The sequence below is a fragment of the Phacochoerus africanus genome, chromosome 10 (assembly GCF_016906955.1).
Source record: "Phacochoerus africanus isolate WHEZ1 chromosome 10, ROS_Pafr_v1, whole genome shotgun sequence".
Lineage (NCBI taxonomy): Eukaryota > Metazoa > Chordata > Mammalia > Artiodactyla > Suidae > Phacochoerus > Phacochoerus africanus.
In genome coordinates, this window is record NC_062553.1 from 136,115,087 (window position 1) to 136,126,483 (window position 11,397).

An 11,397-nucleotide genomic window follows, 5' to 3' on the forward strand; every position below is an offset into this window, starting at 1 on the left:
CAGTCGCGCCATATGGAAGTTCCCAGGCTAGGGGTCGAATTGGAGCTGCAGCTGCCGGCCTGCACCACAGCCCCAGCAACGTGGGATCCAAGCCATGTCTGTGACCTCCACCACAGCTCATGGCAACACCGGATCCTTAACCCACTGAGCGAGGGCAGGGATCGAACCTTTGTCCTCATGGATCCCGGTGGGGTTTGTTAACTGCTGAGCCACAGAGGGAACTCCGCTTGCCATTTTTTAAAGAGATTTGAGCCATTTTGGTGGCACAACAAGTTAGCAGCAGAAGAGGTACTTGCGTGGCCCTGCGCCTGTGGATGTGTCTTTTTGTTAAAAACGAAGAAGGAAGACGTTTCTAATGTTCATTACTGTGTCATGCTCATTGTTGAGCGTGGAGATGGGCATAAAACCTGTCTTCACGAAGTGAACCCAGGAGAGGGTGAGACTTCTACTACTAACGGTGGCCCTTATCTGGCAACAGGGCTTGACGCTGGCCACGCCCTTGGCAGTGTTTGAAGCGCTTTGTGTGTATGAGCTCATGTGACCTTCATAACAACCCTAGGAGGCAGAGCGTTAGCGTCCCAGTTTTAAAAACAGGAAACCAAAGGGTAGAGCGGGAAAGTAACTTCTCTGAGGCCACACAGCCAGGAAGCCACAGAACTGAGGTTTGAACTTTGGTAAAATTGCCAGATTCAGGGGGAAACACACACACAAAAACGCCATCAGTACTTGCCTTCTTTTTCCAACACTTGAGACATAACTTAAACTGAACATTATTCATTATTTATCTGAAATTCAAATGTAAATGAATGCTCTCTGTTTTATCTGGTAAATCTAAACCTAAACCGCTGAGCGTTAGAGACCATGTCTTTTTGGTTTTTTTTGTTTTGTTTTTTTTCCTTTCTTCTGTCTTTTTAGGGCTGCACCAGAGGCATATGGAGGTTCCCAGGGTAGGGGTTGAATCGGAGCCGTGGCTGCCGGCCTACATCACAGCTCACAGCAATGCCAGATCCTTAACCCATGGAGCGAGGCCAGGGGTCAAGCTTTCATCCTCATGGCTGCTAGTCGGATTCGTTTCTGCTGAGCCACGATGGGAACTCCCAGAGCCCATGTTTTTAACCTTTCTGCTATAGGTCTGCCTAAACCGCTTCACTGATCGTTAGTGACTGTTCACGTTTTAGATCATTCCTTTAAAAATCTAGATTGTTCAAGATTATTCTTTCTGGAGATAGGTTGACTGTGATGGTGAGAGTAAGTTGGCAAATAGATACTTTTAATTTCAGTATTGTGCCAGAGATTAGTGAGATGTGATTTTTGCCCCTAAAAGAGTTCACATCCCAGTAGATGAGATGGATTTACATAAAGAAAATTCTAGGAGTTCCTGTCGTGGCGCAGTGGTTACGAATCCGACTAGGAACCATGAGGTTGCGGGTTCGGTCCCTGCCCTTGCTCAGTGGGTTAACGATCCGGCGTTGCCGTTGCCGTGAGCTGTAGTATAGGTTGCAGACGCGGCTCGGATCCCGTGTTGCTGTGGCTCTGGTGTAGGCCGGCAGCTACAGCTCCGATTGGACCCCTGGCCTGGGAACCTCCATATGCTGTGGGAGCGGCCCAAGAAATGGCAAAAAGACCAAAAAAAAAAAAACAAGAAAATTCTATTACAATATATTAATAGCTTTGCTGGATATGAGCTATTGGCTCTCCTTAGGGGGTTTGGGGAAAGCATCACAGAGGAAAGACTATTTGAATTGGGCTTTGCAGGATGAATAGGAGTTCATCAGGGAAAGAAATTACAGGAGGAAGGAAACAACATGAGAAAAGGCAAAGCTTTGTGAACGTGCCTGGCGGAATCATTTTTATTATTATTATTTTTAATAGTTACTTCCCCAATATAATTTTTTTTCTACTATATTGCTTGGTGACCCAGTTACACATACATGTAGGAATCATTTTTTGAAAAGGTAAGGTACACATGTTCTGCCTAGCGGTGGGTGATAGAATTGGACAGTGGGGTACGGATATGACTTGAAGGACCTCACTGCTATACTCCATCCAAAACCCTATCCTAGATGGTTGGGAGCCATTGAAGAATTTTAAACAGAGATATGTGTTTTAAAAAAATAACTCTAGTAGCAGAGAGGCAGCTAGATTGGAGAGGAAAAGACTCTCCATTCACTCACGGGACCCGTCCTCCTTAGGTCATTCATCTGGAAAGGACAGCTGTGGCTTCGAGGTGGAGGTGAGCCATGGCAGCCTGCGAGTCTGCTCAGGAGGGTGTGCAGGACAGGGAGAGAAGACGGCAATGATCGCATCCGGGGAGCACTGACATTTCCTTTGGGAGCAGGATGAGAGAAGCCAGAAAAAGAGAATCAGGAAGGGCGTGAATGTGTAAGGAGAAGCAGGGAAAAGCAATGGCATGAAACCCAAGGCGCCATGGGTAGATGTGAAAGACTGTGCTGGCAGAGCTGGTACCACTGGATTGGGCATGTGGGCCATTTTTTTTTTTTTTTTTTGGTGCTCCCGTGGCATGTGGACATTCCTGGGCCAGGAACTGAACCCAAGCCTGGTAGTGACAATGCTGGATCCTCACTAGGACACCAGGGAACTCCAAGTGGGCCGTTTTCATTTATTTTAAAGTTTTCAGCTTTAATGGGCCATTTTTGAAAGCACCATTGACCACCTCTCCTCTGGGTTGGTTTGGATGTGGAGCAAAGACTTCAGTCACATGCTCTGAGTTGACTTTGAGCATGTCTTCTGTAAGAACTCATTTTATTCTCATGATGGTCCAACTTCTAAAACGCTTAATTGTTGTATACAAGAAAGAAAAGAGTTTACATGGGAAATAGTATGGTCTAATACGAATGCAGAATACTTCAAGGTACAAAGAAGTGTGGGTATTTCTCAGTGACATTAGAGAGGACTTGCCACCCACTCTTGACGGAATTCTGTTGGCTCATCTACTTGGCAGGCTCTCTGCCTGCTTGACCCTCCAGAGCCTCTCTTTCTTCTTGTCCAGGCCCAGGAAGCTGGCCTGTAGGAACTACCTGCAGGAGGTGCCCCTGCCTTCTGGCTTCTGGTTGGGTTTGACCAATGGAGGGAACCGACAGGACAGCTAAGAGGTGATTGGAGACCCAGCTTCCCCGCTGTGGGCCACCACAGTGTAGCTGCTGCCTTTGCTTCAGAGTCAGGCCTGGACTTTTCCATAGAGCTGTTCTCCCTGGTGTGTGATAACCATGCCCTACCTTGCCTTTCCAGGCCTCCACCCCCACCCCCGTCATCTCGCTAACTCTAGTGTGTGGCTCTACCCCTTGTTTCCCTAAACCTTAATCGTTACTGAAATTGTGGGGTTTTGGTGGCGGGAGTGGGGGGGAGTAGACTGCGCGAAATCAGAGGACCTCTGCTGGCTTTTAGATGTTATGTTGGAGAAGAGAATACCTCTGTTCTTGTGTGTAATTCCTTGAGGGTTCCCAGGGCTGCAGGAGGAGGTGGTCTAGCATGGTGCTGGGCAAGTTAACCACACGTAACCCAGTGCCTCTGAGTCTTGGTCATACTGTTTTAGCTTGTAAATTTTATTTTGTTAAAGGGGAAATAAAATTGAACAACAAATGGAAGATAGTTAAGGAATGTGTTTTTAGGGTATTGCAGACCTGGGGAGGAAAACAAATTGCATGAGCAGAAATACAGGAGGAAAGATCTAGGTTTATATTATTAATAAAAATAAAGGTATTGTATGAAACGAAACGTGTTGATTTCATCACATGATACTCGAATGTGCAGATGGGTTATAAAATATAGGCATCGAGTAGGACACAAATACACGTGACACATTTTGTAAACCATGGCCTCCTATGCAAATGAAGTTATTTGCAGAACAAAAACAGACTCAGAGACTTTGAACACAAACTTATGGTTACCCAAGGGGATGGATGGCCTCGGGGTTGGGACTGGCACTTGCACGTTGAGCCTGATGGAATGATCGGCCAACAGGGACCTGCTGTACAGCACAGGGAACTCTACCCGATGGCCTGCGGTGGTTGATGTGGGAAAAGAATCTGAAAAAGAATGAATGTGTGTAGGTGTTTAACCGAATCACTTTGTTGTACAGCAGAACTTATAATAACAACATTGTAAATCAACTACACCTCCACAAAACTTTAAAAAATGAAAAAAACAACTAAAAATTATGGCATCCTGTATAAATGAAAGTTATAACAATAGTAATCCTATTTTTCAGCATTATACCATTATTCGTCTATGTGTCTAGTCCTACTTTTCAACTTTAATTCTTTTGAGGAAAAACCTGAGGCCCATGTTTTGATCAAGATGGCTTGACGTGAATTTCACTTGCGGCAAAAGGACTTTATCATCTCCTGGTGCTTCTGTGATACAGGACGTTTTGCAGGAAAGATGCCTTAGTTCCCGAAAGGAAATCTGAAATATATTCTAAAGATCACCTTTTGATGATGATAATGATACATTTTTAATGTTCTGGATAAGAGGATCTTAGCATGTCCACAGGAGGTCTGACCTTGATAGCGAGAGTCAAGCAAAAACGGTCCCACTGCCATCCCAAACCCACGTAGGCTCAAAGGCATACGGTATTCATGCCTACACGTGTCCTCAGTGGCCCTTCATTAACCCCATCTAGTGGAAAAGGAAGTAGAAGCTGCTTGAGTCTGGGTCCCAGAGTTACTATGCTCAAAACTGGAACTATACTATGGAGTTCCTGTCGTGGCTCAGCTGCAGTGAACCCAACTAGCATCCATGAGGACGTGGGTTTGATCCCTGGCCTTGTTCAGTGGGTTAAGGATCTGGCGTTGTCATGAGCTGTGGTGTAGGTTGCAGACGCAGCTTGGATCCCGAGTTGCTGAGGCTGTGGTGTAGGCTGGCAGCTACAGCTCCGGTTCGACCCCTAGCTTTGGAACCTCCACATGTCAAAGGTGTGGCCCTAAAAAGACTCCCCCCCCCCAAAAAAAGCAAAAAACCTGGACCTACAATCCAAGTCTCCCAGTGTTCACTTTGGTGATAGAGTGTCCTTGCTTTCACTCTGGAACCTGCAACTCTAATGGGAAAATGGGCAAAGCCAGACGAGGGAGAATGAAAACCAAGAGCCTGGGGCTGGCCCTCTGAAGTGAGTCTTAAAATTTCGTGACTTGCTGCTGGTGACAAAGAGTCACTTTGGCAACAAAGTCAGCTGGAGGTTATATTCATCTGAGAACCATGCAACTGGAATCCAACCCAGTGTTGTAATTAACAGACACAGCAGGCTCCCTGTCTGGACCTCTGGAGCAGAGGCTAGATGCTGGATTCAGAGAAGCAAGGCGGATTTACATCTAGTATCTTCCTGTAGCTGCTTTTCCTTGATAATTCTTCCCATCAGTTAGCGGTATTTATGTTCGGTAACGTGACTCTTACTACTTTAAATGCTTCATGTGGTTAAACCTTTATTTTTTTATTTTTGGGGGGATAATTTTCCCCCTTTTTTATCCTTTTAGGGCTGAATGTGTGGCATATGGAAGTTCCCAGGCTAGGGGTTGAATCAGAGCTACAGCTGCTGGCCTACGCCACAGCCACAGCAATGCAGAATCTGAGCCGCATCTGCGGCCTACACCACAGCTCAAGGCAACGCTGGATCCTTAACCTCCCGAGCGGGGCCAGGGGTTGAACGCACATCCTCTTGGATACAGTTGGGTTTGTTACCACTGAGCCACAACGGGAACACCTATTCGTGACCTTTCTTTGGACGTCCCCTGTAAACAAACAGAACTCCAAGACCCAAATGAATAATCGTGCCCGATTGTAAAATTTAATGCAGTGAAACTAAGAGTTACAGCAATGCTGCTGTCCAACGCGAGTAAATCAGTAGCTTCCTAGCTGGATCTGTACTTGAGAATCACTGTGGCAGTGGCAGATGTACTGCTGCTGACTTGAGCTGTGAAGAATGAATACCAGGGGCATAGTATCCTATTGATGGGGCTCTGGTCGCCCAGCTGGAATAGGGAAGGTGGCACTGGTGCCCTTTTTATGGCTCATGCACATTAGCAGGGAGTTGGGAGTATAGAGCTCTCCTCTTGATCTGTGGCAGGAGAGAGCTAGTCTGCAAGAGCTCATTTCCGACTAATTAGTTATTCATCAAGGTCAGGGAATGCAGTGACACAGCTGCGTGAGGTACCAGTGAAGCTACCTGAACACACCTTGCTGAAGGATAATGCAAATTTCGTTCCTGAAAGAAAAAGGCAAAACGGTACAGCTTTGCACTTTTATTTTGCCTCCCGCAGTGATTTCTTCAAGGGGGGTGATGAGTTGATTACACTCGCAACCTTCTAATATACGTCGATTTTACACCAGGCGGGTATTTTATTTTCCATGAATGTCTGTATGATACATATCCATGCATAGAACACATTCCTAGATGTGTAGATAGCTACACAAAAGACTGAATGCTGTTCTTTGGTTTCTAGCAAGAAAGACTAACACCTACATCTATTTATAATGTTTCTGTCTCCCCTGTGTTTTTAGCGTTAATTATTAATCTAACACGTTTTAAGTCTGATAGGAGGTGCGTATACAGAGGTGAAATAGAACTATTGGTTGTATCTGACTTCCATGAGGCTTCTGGGAATTCACACATAGACGGAAAATTCAGCCGTGCTTGTGAAACGCAAGCCCTTGGATAGTGGAGGTTCTCTTAAATCTGGTTTTTGTGCTATAAAGATGACGCTGACTTCAGATGTAGCCGTAGTTATGTGAGGTTTAAAATCCTGTTAGTACTTGGCTTACGAAAACCAGAGCCTGCGATTCAAGGAGGTTACAGGAAGAATTAAGTCTGCATTGTTAGGAAGGAGGCCCAGTAGGTTGAAAAATATGATTGGAGCAAAGCAAAACTCTGTTTGAACCATTATACCCAAACCATTCTTATGTCTCTTTTTCTATTCTTCGTGTGTCACCCATACACATTCTCAATGAAAATGTTACTGAAGTCAAAATGGTCAGCCAGGGAAGCAAATGCTATTGGAATTGCGTCAGATCCCGCAAAGTGTGGTTCTTGGCAGTTGGTTTACTTTGTTTTAGTGCCAGACGCTATTGGAATTGCGGCAGATCCCGTGAAGTTTGGTTCTTGGCAATTGGTTCACTTTGTTTTCGCGCCAGACGCTATTTATTCCCGATATCATGTGCTCATATGGTTTCTTATTCTGGTACCTCTCAATCCAAATGGATGGATCACACAGATGAAACAAGATTCTTCTGCCAAGACTAAGATGTTGCATCAGAAGGAACTCACAATACACAATAAGCTGTGAGTCATGGTTGTTCCTTGGGTGTCTGATTACAAGGAAGCTCTGCGTCCTATGTGTGGTTTTATGTATTGTATACATTTTTGTTAAAATATGGGTGTGTTGCTCTCGTAATCACTCAAAGCCTTTCACTTTCAGGAATGTAAATTTTCCTCTGTGCAGAACCTAATGTTTGGCTGTGGCTCTGAACCAGGGGTGGTTGTGGGAGGTAGACGGTTGTCGGTGAATGCTCTGGAAGGGGCAACCACAGCTCTAAGAATCAGAGTGAGGATGGGATCTGAAACTAACACGCCTGCCAGAGCAAACCTAGCAGCCAGTTCAGCCACGTCCTGAGTAGAATTAAGTGAACATATTAAGAATTAAGTGCTGGTAAAATCAGAGTCGGGTAATCCAGGGTCTAGTCCGAAGGTGGTCCGTGAGCCCTGAGATGAAATGAGTCAGGAGTCAGAGGGTGCAGATCCCAGCTTCTCCTGGAATCGAGACCTTCCTAGAAGAGGCAGCTTTCCACCTCGTTCTCCAGAACTTTCGTGTCTTTAGATAACATACTCCCCATGCCAGGGAGAAACCTATTGAAATGTATGATTAGGGAGTCCAGGGCTTGACCCCAGGTGTATTTACAGTCCCTGGTGTTAACCTCATGGAGATGTTACCGTGGAGAATAACAAGACATTTCTCTGACAATTCTGCATCTTTTTAATTTCTTTTTTAATGGAGGTATAGTTGACTTACAATATTGTGTCAATTTCAGGTGTATTAAGTGATTTGGATATACATGTACATGTGTATGTAGCTATATTCTTAAAAAATTCTTGTAGGTTATGGAGTTCCCGTCGTGGCGCAGTGGTTAACAAGTCCGACTAGGAACCATGAGGTTGCGGGTTCGGTCCCTGCCCTTGCTCAGTGGGTTGACGATCCGGCGTTGCCGTGAGCTGTGGTGTAGGTTGCAGACGCGGCTCGGATCCCGTGTTGCTGTGGCTCTGGCGTAGGCTAGCAGCTACAGCTCCTATTGGACCCCTAGCCTGGGAACCTCCATATGCCGAGGGAGCGGCCCAGGAAATAGCAAAAAGACAAAAAAAAAAAATTCTTGTAGGTTATTACAAGATAATTGACTAGAGTTCCCTGTGCTGTACAGCAAATCATCAGAGTTTAGCTGGGCCATATATGGTGGTGTGTTAGTCCCATACTCCCAATTTATACCCTTCCCTCTTCTCCTTTAGCAGCTTAAGTTTGTTTTCTATGAAATGGTTTCTAATTAGTACCCTATAATCAGCTGGCATTTATTTATTTTTTGATTTGGTGCTGATTTTATTTAAGGTGTCCAAAGGAATGGAAGAATAATTTTTTCTTTCTTTTTTTCAAAGGATGGGACATTTTTATTTTTTTGTCTTTTGTCTTTTTAGGGCCAAACCCGAGGCATATGGAGGTTCCCAGGCTAGGGGTCGAATTAGAGCTAGAGGTGCTGGCCTATGCCACAGCCACAGCAATGCCAGATCCGAGCCGTGTCTGTGACACCTACACCACTGCTCAGGGCAGTGCCGGATCCTTAACCCCCTGAGCGAGGCCAGGGATGGAAGCCGCAACCTCATGGTTCCTAGTCGGATTCGTTTCAGCTGCACCATTATGAAACTCCTGGAAGAATAAGTCTTAAAAAGAATGCTTTCTGTAAAAATAAAAATTATGGTAACATACATGGATTTTCTCTTCTAAGAGGGTGTATTTTACAAGAGTTTTGGGGCTTTTTCAATTTTTATTGGCGTATAGTTGACTTACAATGTTGTATTAGTTTCAGGTGTACAGCAAGGTGATTCAGTTTTTGAAACACTTTTTCCTCTGGGAATGAGGGGAGAGGCAGTAAAATTCTGTGTCTTCTGGGATCACATTAATTCAGCTGGGTTGTATTGTGGGTTTAGATTCTAGACTGTGTTGTCCTTTGCATTGGGGGATGGTGAAAGCTGTTCGTCCCTAGAAGGTGGGTCTGCTAAGGAGTCTGTTTCTGATGTTTGTGTGTGAAGAAGACATAAAAGTCATTGTCCCTGCCTTTGGGAATTTTATTGCCCTTTTGAGGAGACGATACAATTGTGCATTCATTTTTTTCCCCGTTCGTTCACTCACTATGCTAGATGCTATGTCTATAACAATAAATACGGTAGATCCATTCTTATCTTCGTGGAGATTACTGTCAAAAGAATTACTTTAAGGACGCAAAACTTCTACTAACCTGCTCTGAAAGCCCTGCCTTCTTGCTTAAGTCACTTTTTCTTTTGCAAATGCAGAACGGAATATAATTAAGCAGAGCTTTGTCGTGTTAAAGCTTTGTTAATTTTACAAGATGGTTCCAGCACATTTACTAGTGTCTGGTGAAGAATTGTGATAATTAAAATTCAGCTGTACTAATTAAACAAGTGAACAAAGTCTTTAATGTCCTTTTCTTCACAATTTTTAATTTCCTTTTTGCTTACTCCTGACTTTGCAGAATTCTCGAATCCTCATTGGGGTTTTTACTGTCACTACGGAAATGTATGAAGTTATACAACTCAGGAAACCTGACGAAATTCTCTAACAGTAATATTTGAATACATTTAGCTTCCTCTGGGTTAACCTAAAATCAGTGAATTTAAATTGATGTGTATTCTGAAAGTCAAACTTTCATAAGAAATTCTGACCAATGTTTATTATTTTCATATGCTAAAGTGAAAACGGAGTCCCTATATGCTCCCCTACATCTCCTCAGAATTAAAAGCTCTATTTGTGTATGAAATCAACTAAAAAACTGCCTAGAAAAATAGAGAGGAAGAAGGAAATTATACAAAATGCTAATAGAGGTTTTCTCTGGATGCTGAGATTATGAGGTTTTTGTTTATTTGTTTACATTTACAGTTCTAAATGTCAAATCAAGCATAGAGAGGATTTAGAAGATTTCAGTAGGAGCAAAAGTGCTCAGTGCTCTTAATGGTGGAGGTTTCTGGCATAGGCAGGACTTTTCTTCCAAAGCAGGTTGCAACTTCCTTTCAAACAATCCATTCACATTTACGATGGAGGCATCCTTTGGCTCATTTTGTTTTATAAGTTGATGTTTTACTTCTTTGTTTTCTTAGAAAGAAATTTGCCAAGAACAATTATTTTTTTAGATTACTAACTCATCAGGTCCTTTCTGAATTAGCTTGTTAATTTTATATCTCTGTAGGATAACAGACAGCTCTGTTTCATGTTTTTAATTTAGTCCACCTTTGAAAATATAGTGCTGCCTCGTGACTTAGTGTAACCTTAGCAATAACAACAGCAACAATACTAATAATAAAATAATTCCTTTACGAAGTGCTAAATCATATAAATGGGGGAGTTTGCAGAGAAATCCGATTTCTACCTGTGAGTATGATTCCCAACCCCATTGGCCACTCCGAGAAGAGGAGGAACCCGGTAAGTGGTTCCAAATGAAGTGAGAGAGAGTTCAGCCCTCGCTTCATGAGTATGGGATGAAGTTTCAGGCCATGAGTTGTGTAACCAATAAGGATATGGCCTTTTGCATCTAAGAGCTGGTTTTAGCTTCTAACTCTTTCACTGGATAGCTGTGTGACCTTTGACAAATTATTTAACCTCTCTGAGCTTCCTAACCTGTGAAATGGAGAAGGTAATTTCTACCTTTCAAAATTGCTGTGAGTAGGTAATATGCATAAAACGTTTACCATTATCCTTGGCACGTGGGGCTCTTGTTGGTACAGGAGAAAGATGCCTCTGGGTGGAAAAGCCCTCATGTTAAGTTAATATTCCTGACCACCTAATTTAGGAAGATCAACCTTTCTCAAGAATAATTGCTGGGGAGTTCCCTGGTGGTCTAGTGGTTAGGATTCACTGCTGTGGCCCAGGTTCAATCCCTGCCTGGGAAGTGAGATCTATCAAGCTGCTGCATGCTGTGGGTAAAAAAAAAAAAAAAAAAAGGAGTAATTGTCAACTCTGACAGGAAGTTATGAACTTTTGTAATACAGGATGTATTACAAAGCGCTGTTGGGATTTAGAGTCTTGTTAATGACACCGAGTGGTCCTCTAGCCTAGAATGCGTACTGTTGCCCACACACCAATGAAACCTCACCCCTCATTAGAGATGTGTGCC